This window comes from Pithys albifrons, chromosome 5 (genome assembly GCF_047495875.1).
Source record: "Pithys albifrons albifrons isolate INPA30051 chromosome 5, PitAlb_v1, whole genome shotgun sequence".
Lineage (NCBI taxonomy): Eukaryota > Metazoa > Chordata > Aves > Passeriformes > Thamnophilidae > Pithys > Pithys albifrons.
Window position 1 is genome coordinate 10,070,279 of NC_092462.1, and position 17,677 is coordinate 10,087,955.

A 17,677-nucleotide genomic window follows, 5' to 3' on the forward strand; every position below is an offset into this window, starting at 1 on the left:
CTGCTTAGTGCTTTGGGCTTGTGCCCCTGGCTTGTGGAGATTAAAAGCATCATAACACTCAGCCTCTAGTAAACCACATCCAGGTCCAGACCAAATAGGATGGTCACAATTTACAGCAGACCTGGGTGTAACTTCTAGAAGGGATTTCAGAATAGTAAGCAAGAGGCTGGAGTGACAGGTGCCACTGATGCAATTTTCCAGTGAGATTTCTTTTTAACGGGTATTTTTCCCCTCTGACACCCACTAACAGCTCAGACTTACTTTCAATTCCCTGAATAACCAGTTCCACGATTCATACTCAGGGCTAAGTAAAGCTTATCTGATACAAGACAGCCAAGATCCTCCAGAATTGTCAAGAAAATGATGTGCTTTTGATCTTTGCTAGGAGGAAAAAAAAATGCCACAGCTCCCCGTCAAAGTTTCACTGCTTCGGCACAGCATAAAACATCCCAGCGGGATGACAATTCCGCACCGCGGGATGCCGTGTATGTCCCTGTATGTCCATGCCCGCATCCCTGCCTGTGTGTGTGTGCCTGCCTGCGTGGGGCCCCTGGGTGGCCTGCTCAACATTTTGGTGGATGTTTCATTCCCACCCCTTTTACTACGACCCTGGTCAGGCCACTTTTATGCCAGTGACAGCTTCATGAAGCACAAAACATGGAGCAATACATGGCATGAAATTGGCAACAAAGCCGAGCAAAAGAAGGAACAATTCTCTGGCAGGATGTGATCACAATATGGCTGATTGGATCTGGAAGCAGATGCCAGCAGCGGGTATTGTCCCGGTGACTGAAAAGACATGACCCCCGAGGTACAGAAGACAACGAGGCCCTCCTTATGAACCACAGGGGGAGGGGAGAAGAGGTGAAACCAATGAATAAATCAGGCGATGGAAACAGGGGAGAAAAGAAAATGCTAAAGAGGACTTTTATGGGGGACAGGGGCAGCTCAATATGCAAGAGCGTTGCCTCCCCAGCTAGCTGAACACTTGCTCAGACAATGGCTTTTTAACAGATGGGAGCCCGGCTGAAAGGGGCCAAGTTTTGTGCAGTTGAGAATCCCTGTTTGTTTAGTCTGCTGCTGCTCAGGCAGGTGTCTGCAGAAAGGCAATCCAGCAGGTTAAGTGTCTCAGGGGTGGTTTAAGACAGGCAAGCTGGAGTATCAACCAGGACTGGTTTTATTGGCAGAGGACTGATCTTGTTAGACTTGTTTGTGAAGCCCTCAGGGAGGAGAGGGAAAAAGAGATCTCTTTTCTCCCTTCCTTCTAAAAGGACAGATTTTCTCGGTCTAGGCAATCAGGCCCCAGTAATAAACCCTGCCAGTAAAGCAGCTTCATGTCACAGGTACCGACAGAGCACGAAAAGGTTGCTGCTTGCAATGTCACAACTCTGTTCTCCCATACGCATTTGTTCTTTTTCTCCTTTCCTACGTTACATTTGAAAACCCAGTTGTTTACACTACAGTTTTCTGGATGGGCTTCTTCATCTATTTCGGCATTTACTACAGATCATTGAAATTCAACTCACATGGCTCCTGACCTCAGCGATGTGCAATTCTCCTCTGCAGTAACAGAGATGCTGCCATCCTCCTCAGTTAACGATCACATTCAGCTAACAGGCCTGGTGGGGTTGATTTTTCCTCAGTCATATAAGCACACAGACACAAAATGCCACATATAGGACTGGGAGATTCCAGCATGTCAGTGTGGGAGGGGTGTACTGGGCCAGCCCTGCGGAGGTCAATGCCTCACTCACTCCCAAGATACTTGTTTCTAGACTGGATAAGAAAGTGAACATTGCAGGAAGGCCACTGCCAGAGGATGTGGCTTTGGGCGCATCTCCAGTGCGGTTACAGCCCTGAGCAAACCAGCAAGTGGCAGTGGGCACAGCTTCTCTTTCTGCTGTGAGAAATGGCACTAATTGCAAAATCCTGATCAGTGCCTGGTGTGGGCAGGCAGCACAGCAAGCTGGCTGATCCCAAAGCCAATGTGCCTTTCTCCCTGCCCATAAGCAGCCTTTGATAATGCCAGGCCCCCAGTCTTTCACAAAAGGAACTGCCATGCTTGTTGAACCACAAAGCATTTGGTGATATTCTCACCAGTGCCCAGGATGAGAAAATATTCTTTTATGACCCTATCCAAAATAGTAAACATAACAACATAGATCATGTAAGGAATAGAAAACGTGGAGAAGGGAAGAGGAAGAAAGGAAAATACACAGAGCATCATGCTAGGGTGGCAACAAGGAGAATCTCCTTCTCTCATGCTGGACCACAAAAGTCCTGAGTTTTAAACAACTGAAGGAAAGCATGAAGATAAGCCCACATGGGTTGGACACAATCTTGCTTGCTCTTACATGTTCTGGACAGACCCAGCTCCTGGCCTTGCTGTTGCAGTGCCATGTGGACCAGTGGGGTCACAGTGCTATATGGCAAAGAACTGCAGCCAGCAAATGAAACCTTCACCTCTAATTCCTACCTGTGCTATTGACTTGCTAGGCGACAAGGGCTATCACTTCTCTGTGCCCCCAGTCCCCTCTTGGTCTCCATGTCCTTTCTCTGTTTAAAATGCAAGGGCAATCAGAATATGGATTCTATACACCTAACAAGACTTCAATCCTGATCCATGTATTTCTAATATTTTTCCTTTCAGAAGAATGAGATAGTGGCATTTCCTATGCTGTTTTACCTCCTCATTTGCTCTGGAACTTCTCTGTAGTCACGATTCACATTAAGAACAAAAACATTGCTTTAATTCTACCCAAGCAGACTTCCAGTGGATAACAGGGATCAACACATTTAGGGGCTGGAGGCAGCACTGTGGTTCCATGACTAAATCAGTGTCTTCTGTCCTAGGATGTCCTCACAATCTCTCCTCCACCTCCAGATCTGTTTAAAAAAAAGTAGAGCTGAACCTTGTTTCCAATATACACACTGTTTGCTGCATGGCTACTGAGCCCACTCACAAGAAATCTGCAAAAAATGTGAAGGTACTCATTATATTGAAAGCTTCCTCTTCTGCTTTCTACTTTCCTATTAAAAAAATAATAACAGAAAAAAGGGGAAAAAAGCCAAAATTTTATCTGTCTGGATTGGATTAAACAGTACAAAATACTGACTTACACACAGACTTGCACATGCAAGTGCCTCTGGCATGAAAAGCATGGGGCTTGAATGAGCAACCAGGACACAAAGGTTTTCTAGTTACTTTCCAGCTTGCAAAGCCTCTTATTTTAATATTTTTGATACAGAGTTAAACGTTTTTCTTCAGAGTGCCTGAGGACAATGCTAACACTCTTTCTGAATTTGCCTCTTCCCATTTAGTTATCCTGGTACTATTCATTTGTAAAGGCTTAAAGTGGAGTTTATGCGGCATTAGTATTCATAGGCACATGCTAATTTACTCTTATGTTCAGATACGTAAGTGGGCTTTCTTCAGATGAAACAGAGAGGATTAGATCTAGATCACTTGCTCTGAAGAAAAGTTGTAGCATGCCTCAACTTTCTATTCTTTTCAACACAGCATCAATAACTAAAACTAGATTTCTTATTCCTAAAAAAAAAAATCTGCTACAATCTGGGAAAGAAAAAAAGTTGCATTCTGGTACGAGAAAGTCACAAAGTCCCCAGCCCTGTCCTTCACCCTCCTTTCTCCACAGCGATGAGGGATTATCACCACTGATCCCTCGGCTTTGCGCTGCTCTGGAGGCCCAGTGTGCACCCCAAGGTGTGGGTCTGGCTGTGGCCATCGCTGCTCAGGAGGTGGGCTGGTGACCACTGTGACACCAGAGCCAAGGGTTGCACTCTGACTGCCCATTGTCAGCTCTGGCAGCTGGAGGGAAGGCAGTGCTTTGGGTCTGCCCCAGCCAGCCAGCACTTGGGGGTCACCCTCAGGGAGGAAAGCATGGATAAGGTCAGCACGTCCCTTTCCTTGGTCTCACAGCCATAGAAATTTGCTTCAAACTACAAATGCAGTTGAAGGATAAGCTCATAACACAAGATTTTTCTAAGTGTTCAAAAGCTTGCTGTTGGAGAGGAAGCACACTGCCTTTTTGATTCTGTTTTCACTTTATAACAGATTTTAAACTTTATTGTTGTTAAGGAGATTAGCATTTGAAAGCAAACCCAAACTTTCATCACTTTTCCCTATATTTTCTGTTAGAAAACAAGAGAATTACCTCACTAAAATCCATTTATGCTGTGAATTTGATTTGGAATATGTAATCTTCCATGAGACAATAATGCAGTTAGAAGGACATGAGCAGACATCCTGTTCCTGCCTAGAGCAGCTGTAGGGCATCATAGAGCCAGCCCTCCTGTAAAGAGTCCACTGCACTTCACAGAGCCTGGCTGTGGCCCTGCACAGACATGGACACCTCAGAGTCACTCCTGGATTGGTTTTGATGTTTCATTTCTTTCTGGTGCGCTGCAGCAGCCTGAAGCAACACTGAGGGAGTGCTCCAGCATTCAGGGTGGACAGGTCAGGAAAGGCATGGAGTTTAGCAAGGTCTTCTTCAGACCATTTTATAGGAATGTCTAGGGACACCTTTTCCCCAGTGTCACAGGTATTCACTATTAAGGAGTATAGGGTGTTTCTTTACCCCTTAGGAAGAAGGACATGAAATTATCTCCAAAAATCAGAATTTACTGTGGGGTAAAAACGAGCAGGTCACCTGAGTACCTGTATCTATATGTGATTATTTGAAATATAAATATAAACACCTTCTATTATTATGAGAGCATATCAATGCCATTTGGTGGTGCTAATTGACTGACACTATAGCTCAGGTCCAGTATGACTTGCAATGGTTGTTTTGTATTTTGCCCTAAGTCTGTCACTAATTTGCATCAATAGAAGTGACATAAACACATGAAAAGGGCTTTTCAGACAGTAACTTTATACTAAGTCAAAAAGAAATGTAATATCTCACTTAAGTGAAAGGATGACTACCTGGCCAGATGACCAGGACCTGGGTCAATTAGACATCAAGATTACATCAAGCTGAGTGCATCAAACAGTGAGAGGACACAGTCCTGGTACAAGAATGCAGCCATCTGCCCCAACAAACAGATGCAACTTTACCTGACACTGTTTTGACCCATGCCAACCAGCACTGTCTTAAAAGATGCCCAGGTGGAACTCCAGGGGATGCATATCTGTACCTGGGATTGCTTGCAAAAAGCAATGTGTGTGCTTCACCCTGCCCTGGAAGCTTAGAGGATTTACAATCAAACCTGCAAGCTGCTCCTCACTAGCCTCTGTGCCCAGGAACACTCTGGGGCACATTTAATTGTGTCTTCTTGTGTAACCCAAAGGTCCACTTTCCCTGGAGACTGAAATTATAGCTGTTGCTTGGCACCAAACTTTAAGGACATTGCACTGCTTGTTTTCTAACAAGTTGCAATACAATTTAGTGCATAATGCATACAAAAGTAGAGGCTGCAAAGTCTGTCATTCCTGAGAGAGGAAATTTTGATTTTAAAGCTACACAAACAAATTCTGGTACAACTTTTAACCATCATCCTGAGCCCTTCACAAGCACCACTGAATTTGCTCCTGTGATGTCCTCATATGCACTCATTTTATACCTGGGAATCAGGCACTGGGATCTTCAGATGAACAATACACACTCTTTCACTTTTTATCAATTTGAAATACTTCTTTTTGTTTTTTTCAGGTATTAAAATTGTCTAGTTTTAGCCCTGTATACATTCAAAGTACAGTTTCCAGTTGACTTCAACTACTGAGCTTACTGTAAGGCAATTCTATCAGAGGCATTACATCCTACCTCAGCCTCATTTCCCTTTGCTATTTTCCTTTTTTTTAATTTTTTCATTTCGTTTCCCTTTTCCTATTTCTTTTTCTTCTTTTTCTTGTTTCTGTCTCCTGCTTCCCTTGTCCCTTTCACACCAGGTCATGGGGCACTGAAGGCACCAAATGCATAGGGTTGCTCCAGGTTGCTTTGTCCAGATGGAAATAGCAAGCAAAGGGAAAGCTTTGATTTTACTTTTGTTCACATTTAGTCTTGGACTCAAGCCCAGGAAGGACAGGTACCACAACAACATCTGATTTTCTATGAACTCCGAAAATTATATTTTTCACTCATCATTCCCTGAAAAATGTACAATCTTCATAGGCTGAAACTTCATGTCATTCAGGTTCTAACACAGAAAAGGTGCTTTAGGGCAAGCAGGTGCAGACAAAAAGCTGGTCCTGTGAGCATTGACAATAGCCCTGCTCCTTCCAGGATTTCTCTCCAACAGCTGGGATTTGCCTGTAGCCAGCAAAGCCCACTTTCGGGAACAAACTGATGGCCTCGTTTAGGTAAAAAAGGCCCTGGCAGTTGCAAAATAAAGCATACAGATGGTTAAAATGCATAAGGAAAAGAGAAAAATAAAAGGAAAAAGATGTTCTCTTTAATGTCACTGGATCTGCTGTCCTGCCAGCCTTCAATGTTTGACTGTGAGTTACATGAAATTCTCTGGTTAATGAAATGTTCCAGCAGTGGCTGGACTGGGCAAATGCCTCAGGTTTTCCATGGAAGAACAAAACAGAGTATCTCAGTCTTTCATGCAGCACAGAGAGGCTTGAAATCACTGCCCCTGGGCAGAGGAACAGCTTTCAAATAGAGAGGCCTTTTCTCCACTTCCCAATTTGTGATTTCTGTAAAGCTTGCCATTTCTAAACCAGCCAGGTATTGTTTTTGCCTCTGCTTGTGCAAGGCTGGGAGCTGCAGATCTGAGCAGGAAACCACTGCCATGTCACTTCACATATGAGTTATGCGAATATTTCTGTTCATGAACCTGTCCACAAGTGGGAACTTAAGCTCCCCAGAAATTGGTGAGGCACATCCTAGTGGACACAGTAATCCTCCCCAGCTGACCTCCTCTGGTCTGGGAAGGCTCATCTCCATAGGCATCCAGAGCCCAGTCTGCCCTGTGTAGCCATGCCTGCTGACTGGTGCTGCGGCACAGAATGGACCAAATAAGCTGTCCCCTCTGTAAACTGGTTTAATAGGACTTGAGTCCTTGATAGACTGGGGTTTCCAGCTCTGCTTGTTTAGCAAAGGAGAGGTCTCTTAGTTTCTTATTGTGGCACACAAGATTTAGTGCAGATCCTTTAATTTAAATGTCAGAATGTGAGCAGTAATTTATTTCCATAAAACAAAAAGCAATAAAGTCAAATATATTAAGCTCTGTCTGTGAGTGCTCAGATTATACAATTTATAATTGTACAGAACACAAACAGCAGAAAACTACCCACCAGAGGATGAGTTATCATCACTCACTTAAGCATTTGATTCAGGGCTGGTGAAAGCAGTTGCTAGAAACAATGAAGAAAAAAAATGAAAAATGGAGATGCTAACGCATTTGGGATACTGAAAGGTCCTTAGTGACAGTCAAATATGGGGAACAGGAGCAGCTGAGGTGTCCCTGCACCTGCTGGCCTTCCCAAGCCCTCCTCTGCTGCTCCTCCAACCACTTCTAAGCGCACTCTGACCTCCCGTTTTCATACTGGTTACTCTATGCCAATTTTCATTTAAGTGTTACACCCTAAAATCACATTCCCTGACAAATGAAAAGGAAAACAAGGGAACAAGTTGTTGCATTCTTTCCAGATGGGATCATATTTTTTCAGGAGTCAGCACCTGGGAAAACCAAAAGCTGGTCCTCAGTAAGACCTTATCTGACACCAGTGATAACATCACAAACACAGCTGTGACATAGGAATTCAGATGATGATTACCTGAGACAAACTAGAATGACTCAGTAAACTGTGAAAAGACATCTCTGATGGGAGCAAAATTATTTCAGGTGGTACCTTCACCAGAACTTCACTGAGAATTTGAGCTCTGATTCTCTCAGTCTATGTCAAAGGGTTCTGTAAAAATGTACAGTGGGTAAAATAGCCTCATTATTGATATTTAGGTGATAGAGGAGAGGTAGAACTGAGGACAAAATCACCAGAAATGTGGTTCAGAAACTCTGCTTTTGTGCTACAGCTCGAACTATTACAAAAGCCAGTGAAGCAGAACTACAGAAACAAAAATCTGGTGGCCACAAATCTTTTGCCAAGCCTTCCCACTTTCATGGCTGACCCTTATGCTACATGCTGTGGAGAGGCTAAGGACGTATTTCTCTGTGCATCTTTCCTGGACAGCGAGTCATCTGCAAAGTGGGTGCACTTGATCCCCTCATCCAGATCATCCTTAAAGGTATTAAGAAGGGCAGGTCCCAATACTGAGCTCTGGGGAACTCCACTAGTGACTGGCCACCAGCTGGATGTAACTCCATTCACCATCACATTCTGGGCCTCAACATCCAGCCAGTTCTTCACTCAGCAAAGAATATACCCACCCAAGCCATGAGCAGCCAGTTTCTCCAGGAGAATGGGTGCAGGAAGGGTTTCCTTGGCAAAAGGCTTCTGCTGTGCTTTTTTGAGATGGGAGGGGTATGATCAGACACAGCTGCAGCACATGTGAGGGCTTATCAGGACCAGGAGGACACCGCACTAAATTTTGGGACCTCCATGATCTCCTTTCTCTTTTACTTGTAATAGGCCAGAGAGCTTCAAGAGTGGCTCTTCCAGCACCACTTAATGCCATCACTAGAAGGTTTCATGGAAGCCTGAGGAAGCACTGATTAACAGCCTTCATGCTGGGCCAGGGCTGGGGCGCTCCCCTCCTTTTTGCTAACACTTAATGTATTCATTGCCTTATTTTCATACATGCTGATTGAATAGCGATTTATTCCTCTGGTGCCAGGATAGTCCCTCCATACTAAATGTGAAATCTTTATTCTAACCAATGTCTAAATCATTGTTTTCTGGCGGCGCAGATCATGTGGCACAGATTATTAATAGCTCTGGTCTCTACACCACTTGACACGGCGCTCCAGCTGTCATTCTGCTCCCTGGCTCGTATGATTCTTGCACTGGTAAAGTGCCAGGCCTGGGCCGAGCCCATCAGTCACTGTCACCCAGCACCCAGTGATGAATAGCCCCGCGAGCGCCGTGGCGAGGCCCCGGCTCCCGTTCACACGCGCCTGACTTTGCCCAACTCCAGCAGCCAGCTGAGGCCAGTCCCCGCCGAGGTGGGCCCTGGTGACCTGGAAAGACCACCCCCCCTGCACCCCAGATTAGTTAAAAATGAAACAAATCCTAATGCGATCATGTCACTAATTATGCATTTAATTCAGTTATAAGGAGCTAATGGCTCCCTCAGTGACAGCTTTTACTGCTAAAAGGCAATTCATTCCTAAAACTGAGAAATCTAATTACACAAAATGCTTCGTTCTAATCCTTTCAAAGAATAATCTTATTTGTAGACATTAACATCCCAGATGCTGCTGCTGTTTGTCCATTATGACAGTGTTTGTCCTGAATAATGTATAAATAGCTCTTTCTGGACAGTTGCATGTCACTAAATCAATACAATTTGCTGCCTTCTGTTACATTAAGTCAGCCTGGGCAAGCTGGAGAAAATTAACCTTTTGTTTCCCACTCAAAAGGGCCTTTGAAATTAGAAACAAGAAAGGGTTGGAGGGCCTATGGGAATCATGAAGTCTTTTTTTTTTAAACCACAAAGTACTTAGTAGATCTGCAGGGCTGGTGATGGATATATCTTCAGAAAAATGTCTAAATATTTCCAGGTAGTGAGAGAGACACAAAGGGGGAAATTGTGCTCTGCTTTCTTGTCTCTTCCTTAAATGCTTCAAGTTTCTTCTATAGAAGCAGCTAAATTGCAGTCAATTCTCACCATAGTGTTTTGTTGTCAAGGGAACGATACTGCTGCTAAGATGTTCCTTAGCAGTTGTGGTAGCTCCCACAGCTTGCAAGATGGGAAATACCTCCCCAGAGTAGCTCTCTACACAAACACACAGAAAACCCTAGAGAATAGAAGGGCTTTCACTCATGTGATATGTAACTGAGAAGATGAGCTGAGGGCATGTAGCTTTGAACAGAAATACCACCAAGTATAAATCTGCATTTCAGTGTATTTGCCCATTTATGTTATGTATTAAGAATTAGTTGCCTGCATCTATTGTTGTGTTAAAGTAACCAGCTCTCTCCTAGTATTAGCACAGGAGTTCCAAATTTCCCTGTTATGTCCTGGCAGTCTTCCAAAGGACAGCCAAATGTCACTGATATTCCTAAAAGCCTCAGATAAACTTGTCTTTAACCATAAACTCAAGTTCCACTGAAACCACTCTGCCTTTGCCAGGGACCAGGAGCGCAGCTGAGCAGTGCTCAGAATGGAGAACAGACTATGGCTCTGAGTGCAAAGGAAAACATGGCTCCTACCAAACCCATACCTCAACTCAAAGTAAGTATGAAGGGTACACACTATATGTTTCACTGTAAAGTCATTAGGAAGCTAACTTACTGGAAAAAAAATCCAGTGCTGAGAAATTATGTCAAAGATCCTCATAGAGTAGAAGTGACACTTTCAGCTTTATTCTGTCTCCAGCCTCCATGTACCTATTCTTTGAGCTTACCTGCAATGCTCCTAATTGTGCTGGCTTCTTGAAACAGCACAGAAGAACCTTTGCAAGCATCAGGATTGGTGGGAAATTAAGGAGCAGTTTGCCATTCTAAAAGTGCAAAGTGCAGATCAGAAAATGTTTCTGCATTGGTGATTCGGGTTCAGGCTTAGAAGGAAAAGCTTCCATGGCCAATTTCAGGGCAATGTAGGGGGTGAAAAAGGGAAAACAGACCACATCTTCACTAGCACAGAGGCACATATCTACCTGTCCCTTCAAAACAGGCTTGCACAGAAGTAAATGCAGAAACACACTCCTCCCAGACATGCAGCTCTAACAGACGCTAATAGCAAAAGTCAAAAGCTTGCTCTTGGAAGCAAAAATCAAATAACACTCTGTTTACCCAGAGAAATAACAGTACAATGAAACATTTGCGTCTGCCATCCTTTGAAAGGCTACACGAGGGAGCTCCCTGAGGCTGCACATGCACAGCATAGCATTAGGAGGAGTCCCTTGGATGGCGACAGGGCTATTCTGACTGTTTCCCATACAGAGGAACCACATCTGGTGACATTACTGATTTTATTTCAATTTCAAAAACATTTTTTTGCTGTTTTCTCATTTTTCAAATTATTATTTTCTTTTCCTTGCCCACCTGGGTTGTTTCATTTTACTCTTCAAGAAAGTCTCATGGCATGTTTTTCATATGAGGGCTGCAGTTCATCTCGAAAGTCTCACGGCATGTTTCTCGTATGAGGGCTGCAGTTCATCTCTCTGGGACTTCTTGCCATTCATGGTTTCCTGAATTAAACTGACAGCTGCTTTGCAAACCTGAGCTTCTCCTTGCTTCCTCTTCCTAATAAGTGAGCAGATCCAGAGAGCTACCAGAAAAGCTTCCTTCACCACCCTGCATTGCTGGATTGCCACTGCTTTCCATGGAGATGAATGGTCAGATTTACAGAGGCTGGGGGGATGTTACTTTTAGGGTACCCTCATGAAAGCAGTGGCTAACCTGTGATATTGGAGGTTTCCTCTGGAAACACATGTTGCTGAGGCATGCACGAATCTGACCTCATAGAAAGCTGTACAAAGTCTATTTGCCCTGTGCCAGTGGCATCAACCTCTTATCCTACCACTTGCTCTGCCTCTGACACTGCACTGAAGCAGGAGCTGGGATTCATGTGTAGCAATGATTGCCTCGCTACAGAAAACATGAAATCACATTTTTAGACTCCCTCCTATTACTGTTCTGTAACTAGGAGGACATAGATATCTAGTTACGTCAGGTCAGCATTTTTCACATGAACTAAATGTATTTAAAATATTCAATGTATCCATTTAAATATTTTTAGGGGGATTAATTGTTCAAATCTAAAAAGTTTATGCCACTCTAATGGACTACTAATGGAAGAAGCTTTTAAAAAAATATCTGCATTGTTCTGAGACCGGACTGTGACCTAATCACCAGGTATAATATGTACCAATATCTATCTTACACTGTGAAATTTAGATTGCAAATCCATTATGATAGAGTCTGTATCTTTATGTATTGTGTGCTGCTGAGCAAGCTCACGGAGCTCAATAAATAATAAATGGTAGGAACTTGACCTTGAATATTATACGTGATCTGAATGATTCTTCGTCCAGGAATTTGGGTTCATTTTCCCCAGGAGCTTTGTCTTGGGGACTGAGGCGCAGCTGTGACAAAAAGAGCAAAGCTAGCACTGTCTTCTGCCTGGGCTGAGTCTGATTTGGGGTTCCAGCTCTTTTCTTTTCTGACAGAAGCAGGTGGATTGTAGGGGTGAGTGTAAGTGCATCCCTTAAGGAAAGCTGTATGGAGTTCTACCTTAAAGAGAACAGAGCTACCTGGAGTATGTGTGGTGGCTTGTGACCAATGAGAAGCTGTGGTGTATGCAAGGTGAATTGGTTAACCGATTATGTGATAGCTTATTAGATGTGAGAGTGCATAAAATGTGTGGATATTACTGTGTGAGAGTTAGTCAGATCTAGATCTACTAGGATGTGAGATGATGTAATAGGAACTTCTAGGAACTAACTACTTCTACTATGAGCTGTGAAGAGCTGTCTGTTAACCTATCTTGAATAAACTCCTTAAGTTATGAGCCTTCTGATCAAGCCTTTTGATGACTGCTGTGCCTGAGCTCTTCTGATCGTCAGTCCACAGCCCAGCTCCGTATAAGGGGCTCCCCCTATAGTGGATAGCCTGTCCCAGGGACTGGCAGGACATGACAGATCAAATGGGCCACCACTGCCCACCTCACCTACAGAGTCCCTCTCCCATTTCAGATGGCAGGTGCCTTATGACTGAGCTCACCTGGGGCAGGAAAAGCAACTTCCCACAAGATGTCTTTCAGATCCCTAGGCCAAACCAATCTCACATATTCTGGCAAGCAAATAAAGTTAGTAAAGCTGATTTGCAGTGTAAAACACAGATCTCTCCCATACCTCAATCAGCTACGGAGATAAAAAGGCCAAGATTTTCTCAAGTGAGGACCAAGTATTTAGAATATTCCTTGAACACACACTACTTCCCTTTGATCATCTCAGAAATAATTCCTGTATTGGTTGAAGAAAGACACAGATAAAACACAAAGTTAAAACCAAAACCAACCAAACAAAAAAATGCCCACTGATCACAGTGGTTTGAGTGGGTGCCTGGAACCTCATTTAGTTATCAGGATAACTTGAGGTTACTAATTTATTGCTGTTAGTGAGTAGGCCACATAGAAAGGGCTCTCTTACAGCTCATGATAAACAGCAGTTCCCTTCTGATGAATAGCCATTAACTTTGCGTTAGTGTTAGATTTAGTTTTCATTTAATCAAACAAGTTGGACACCACCTCTGGTTATCTGTAAGAAAAGAACACCGAAACTGGAAGATGCAGAATCAGGAAGGCAATAAAAAAAAATTACAAAATATTTTCCTTCCTGGAGAAGTCATAGGTCTTCAAGAGGCCTTTTCCCTCATTGGATGCATTGCCATTGCTTTTTTTGCTGCAGAAAACATTGTTGTAAGGAATGAAACATTCTGTCCACAAAAGAGGTGAGGACTGGGTATCGGAGTGTGACACGGATGGCCTTCAGCTGCTCCTGGGGACATGAGAAGCTTACACTACTTTGCTCACCATCTCCTTGGATAGCACATGATTTCACAGAATCACAGAACCATTTCACTTGGAAAGGACCTCTAGGATCAAGCCCAACCACTAAACCATATCCTCAAACGCCACAACAACACACCTTTTGAGTGCTTCCAGAAATGGTGATTCCACTGCTTCTCTGGGCAGCCTGGTCCAATACTTGACCACCTTTTCAGTGTAGAAATTCACCTAATATGTAATCTAATATGCTATTCTCTGGACTATATTTTACAGTATGTGGCTTAACCTTTGTGGGGAGCTGCTTTCTATTTCTGAAAGGCTGAAGCCTACCATGGTAAAGCCAAGGGTTACAGGACAAGTGGAATTAGAGATCTGGAGCAGGAAAGCAGGCATGGAAAAGCAGTACCCTGAGAAGTTATATTTCCTGGTTAAAGAGAGTATTTTATAACTGAACTGATGGCCAGGATAAGGGAATCCCCTTTAATTATGTGAATCTTTGATCTTTTGTGTCCACTTTGAGAGCCCATGAAGTCAAGGCAAAGAACTGAGCTTATCCTATCACCAGGAAACACAGACCTATGCCCTTCTAAGAGTGCCTGTGTATCCAGAAGCAAGAAGGAAAGAAAGGGAATGCAGGAGTTTCTGATATCTCCTTCAAAGTTGCTGTACTTTTTTTTCCAGACCAAGAGAGAATTCATTGAGTGGTAACTGAGGGTATACTTGGTGTTATTATTATGCATTTGAAATAAAAACTTAATATTACAAAATATTTCCTATTACACTAAAAATCAGTCCTATTTTCATGCTGTGGGATAGCACTCAATGGAAAAACTATCACTATGTCATTTAAGAGGGAAGTGAATAATCTCTTTATTCTCCCACAAAATACACCTATATAGATTGATTGAGTACTGTCTACAATATATGGCATCCTTTCCAGCCTTATTTTCTAGGATTCTTCACTGCTTATACTGTTTTAAGAATCGGTGAACAAGAATTTCTTAATAAGAACAAGTGAATGAGATTTTCTTAATGAGAAGAAAATCACATGCTCAATATCTCTTACCAGGATGGGACAAGCGGCCAGTTTCAGAGCTATTGAAAAACTATAGACTCCTGTAAGATGCACTGCTAAAATGTAAAATATTAAATGTCACATCATTGCTTACCAAACAATTTCAGCAGCAACACTTTCATTCATCCTGAAAACAGCAAGATCCACACAGAGTACTGCAAGGCTTAGACCCTCAGGACTCCCATTTCAGGTACACTGCTTGCACTGCATACCCAAAACACCAGAGTTAACTCAGAGGCCTTTTGAGCAGCATCTGAAAGTGGCCAAGGAAAAGGAAAAGCAGTGTCCAGTTCCCCACCGTTAGCTCTGCTTCGCCCTTGGCTCATTGGGAAGTTTGTGCGTGGCTGAGCAGGCTGGTGTGGTCAGACAGAAAACACAGCTGAGCAGCAGGGCCTGGGCACCCCTCCATCACTGTCAATAAGCGAAATGGAGGGCCCTTACATCATTTCATTTACTATTTCAATGATTACATAGATCATTGCCTTCTCATTGTTTCAGTGATAGATTTAATTAACTTCCAATTAATCACAAAGGGTGATATTTAATGCTCAGCCCTGCACTGAGCACAGTGTCACAGACCAAAGAATATATTTTGAAGGCTTCAGTAATCAAGAGGTCATGGAAGATAGATGTTCTTCACCAGAAGAGAGAGAGAGAAGATAAATTTGTGTGTCCGCTCTGCTCTGGCTAACTGTTTTAGGATAATTGTTTCACATCCAAATTATAACTTTCCTAAAGGTCCATCCATGCACAAAGCTAGACAAAAGGGAGGAAGGGGGGAAGGTAATAGGGTCATATTATAGACTTCATAGGGCTATAATTCCCATTGGCAGGCCACAGCAATGTTTGCAGCTGCAGTGATTAAGGCTCTGACAAATGGACAGAAAGAAATTTCCTGTAAAGATACTTCCATTTAGATAGAATGACTTAAAAAACGAAACTCAAATCAATTACAAAAAGAAAAGTTTTGTTACACTAAAGGTGATTACATGCAATGCAAACCCTACATCTCATATGTTGCCTTTCTGGGAGCAGGGTGTCAACACTAGGGAATCTGCTGTTGGCCTTTTAGAAGGGGTTCAAAAGATTTCCATTAGGAAAAGATTCCCTATTATTTTAAGCAGAAACATTTAATTGACAGCATTTTCCTGATATATCTATAGTGAACATACTTGAGGTGCCTGTGTCACTTAAAAAATACTGGATGGTATGTATAATAGATATTTTGGACATGAAAAGCAATTTTGTTTCTTTTAACTTTTTTTGACAGCATTCATTTCAGGCTTTTGCCTGAGACAGTGCCCAAAGGTACTGCTGTAATACAAACAGTGACCAAGTGACCAAGGGTGAGAACCCTCCAAGCTGGCTCTCTGACCTGGGCAACATCTGAGCAATTCCAAAATTTCCAGCTGTACAAACTGGGAGACATGCTAATAAAGGCCAGGGCTCTGTCCTGGGAGCCAAAAAACTTCTCCAGCTCACTAGTTCGTAAATTCCCACACAGTTAATATGCTCCAAACCCCTCTGCAAGCACAATACTAGTGCCTTAAAAGACTAATTATTTGGTCTGAAAGAAAGGATAACAGTACTGAAATCAGGATAAGGAGAACTCAGAGAAGCTGGAAGGAGAAGTAAGGAAGAGGAGACAGTTGTGAAAGGAGAGAGCACCAGGCTCTGGTTTGAAGGGGCCAGAGCATTTGTGATACGACTTTTCAAGGCCCCTGAACAAGATGGCTTAGTACCTCCACCTTGCCAGAACTGGTAAGGTAGACTGGTGCATTTGCAGAATTGCAAAGAGCTGTTAGTATAGGCATTGAAGTTGCCCTGAGCACATGGTTGGGATGACCTGGTCCATTCTTGGTTGCTCCATCACGCTTTGTTCTGGACTGAGCAGGGCTCTGTACTATCACATTCCTCTCTATCAGCAGAGACATGCTGCCCACTGCCTGCCTAAACTCCAGACCTGCCTTTAGAAATAGTCACAAGAGAGGGTGAATGTTTTTACACCCTCATAACAAGCAAATATATCCCATAAAGATTTCTCCCACACTGGCAGTCCTGGATAACCTGACACTGTGACAGTAAATTCAGTTTTGTGCATGTGTGTGCATGTGTGAGTGGGACAGAGAGATGGCAGGAAATCTTCTAACAAATACAGAGTGTAATTCTTCTCTTCCTTTCCTATGGCTAATCTCTGAGTGCAAAGTAATTATCTTTCTCATGACTTTAAATCTCTCTCTCTGGTATACTCTTGCCTGTCCAACATGACTTTACAACTCCTTCATCTGGCACACAGCTGGCGTGCCTCACGGTGGATTCCTCTAAAGAGTGATTTAAAGTTGCTTTCCATCAGTGTAAAACTAATGAGCAAAAAAACATCTTGACACATGGTAACTGTAAGCAACACACTTGGTCAGCTGTGTACAAGAAAGACACCCTCACTTAAGGCTTTCCAACTGTTCTCTTACAAGCACTCACAAGGCTCAAAGCCCAGGATGCTTATTTATTAGTATCTTCACTTGCCCAGGTGTCTCTTTTCAGATAGACACTCCACACTTCTAATGCAACTTTCCACCTGGAGTTACTCCTTCTCTCTCCCTCTCTTCCTAAAGATGCATGGGAAACTATTGGAGTTTTAAATCACAGGATATGCTCACTGTTTCCAGTTTGTAGAAAAAAAATTAACCTGAAGCATTTTCTGCAACATTCAGCACAGTAATATCTGAGCACCTTGTAGCAGCGGTATGACTACAACTACCACGCTAGCTTCCCTCTTGTGATCCCAGATTTACCTCAGCTGAACTGAAAGCACTGTGAAATTATTTCAGATTTACCAGGCATGTGTGAGAAGAGAGTTTTGACCCCATCTAATTTATCTTCATTTCTCCCTGTGAAACAGAGAAGGCTGAGCAGAAATGGAACCTGGGACCAGCATTTTCTTAAATGAATAACCTAAATGAAACTCCAACCAGGATGAAGCCTATAAAGAAAAGCACCCTTA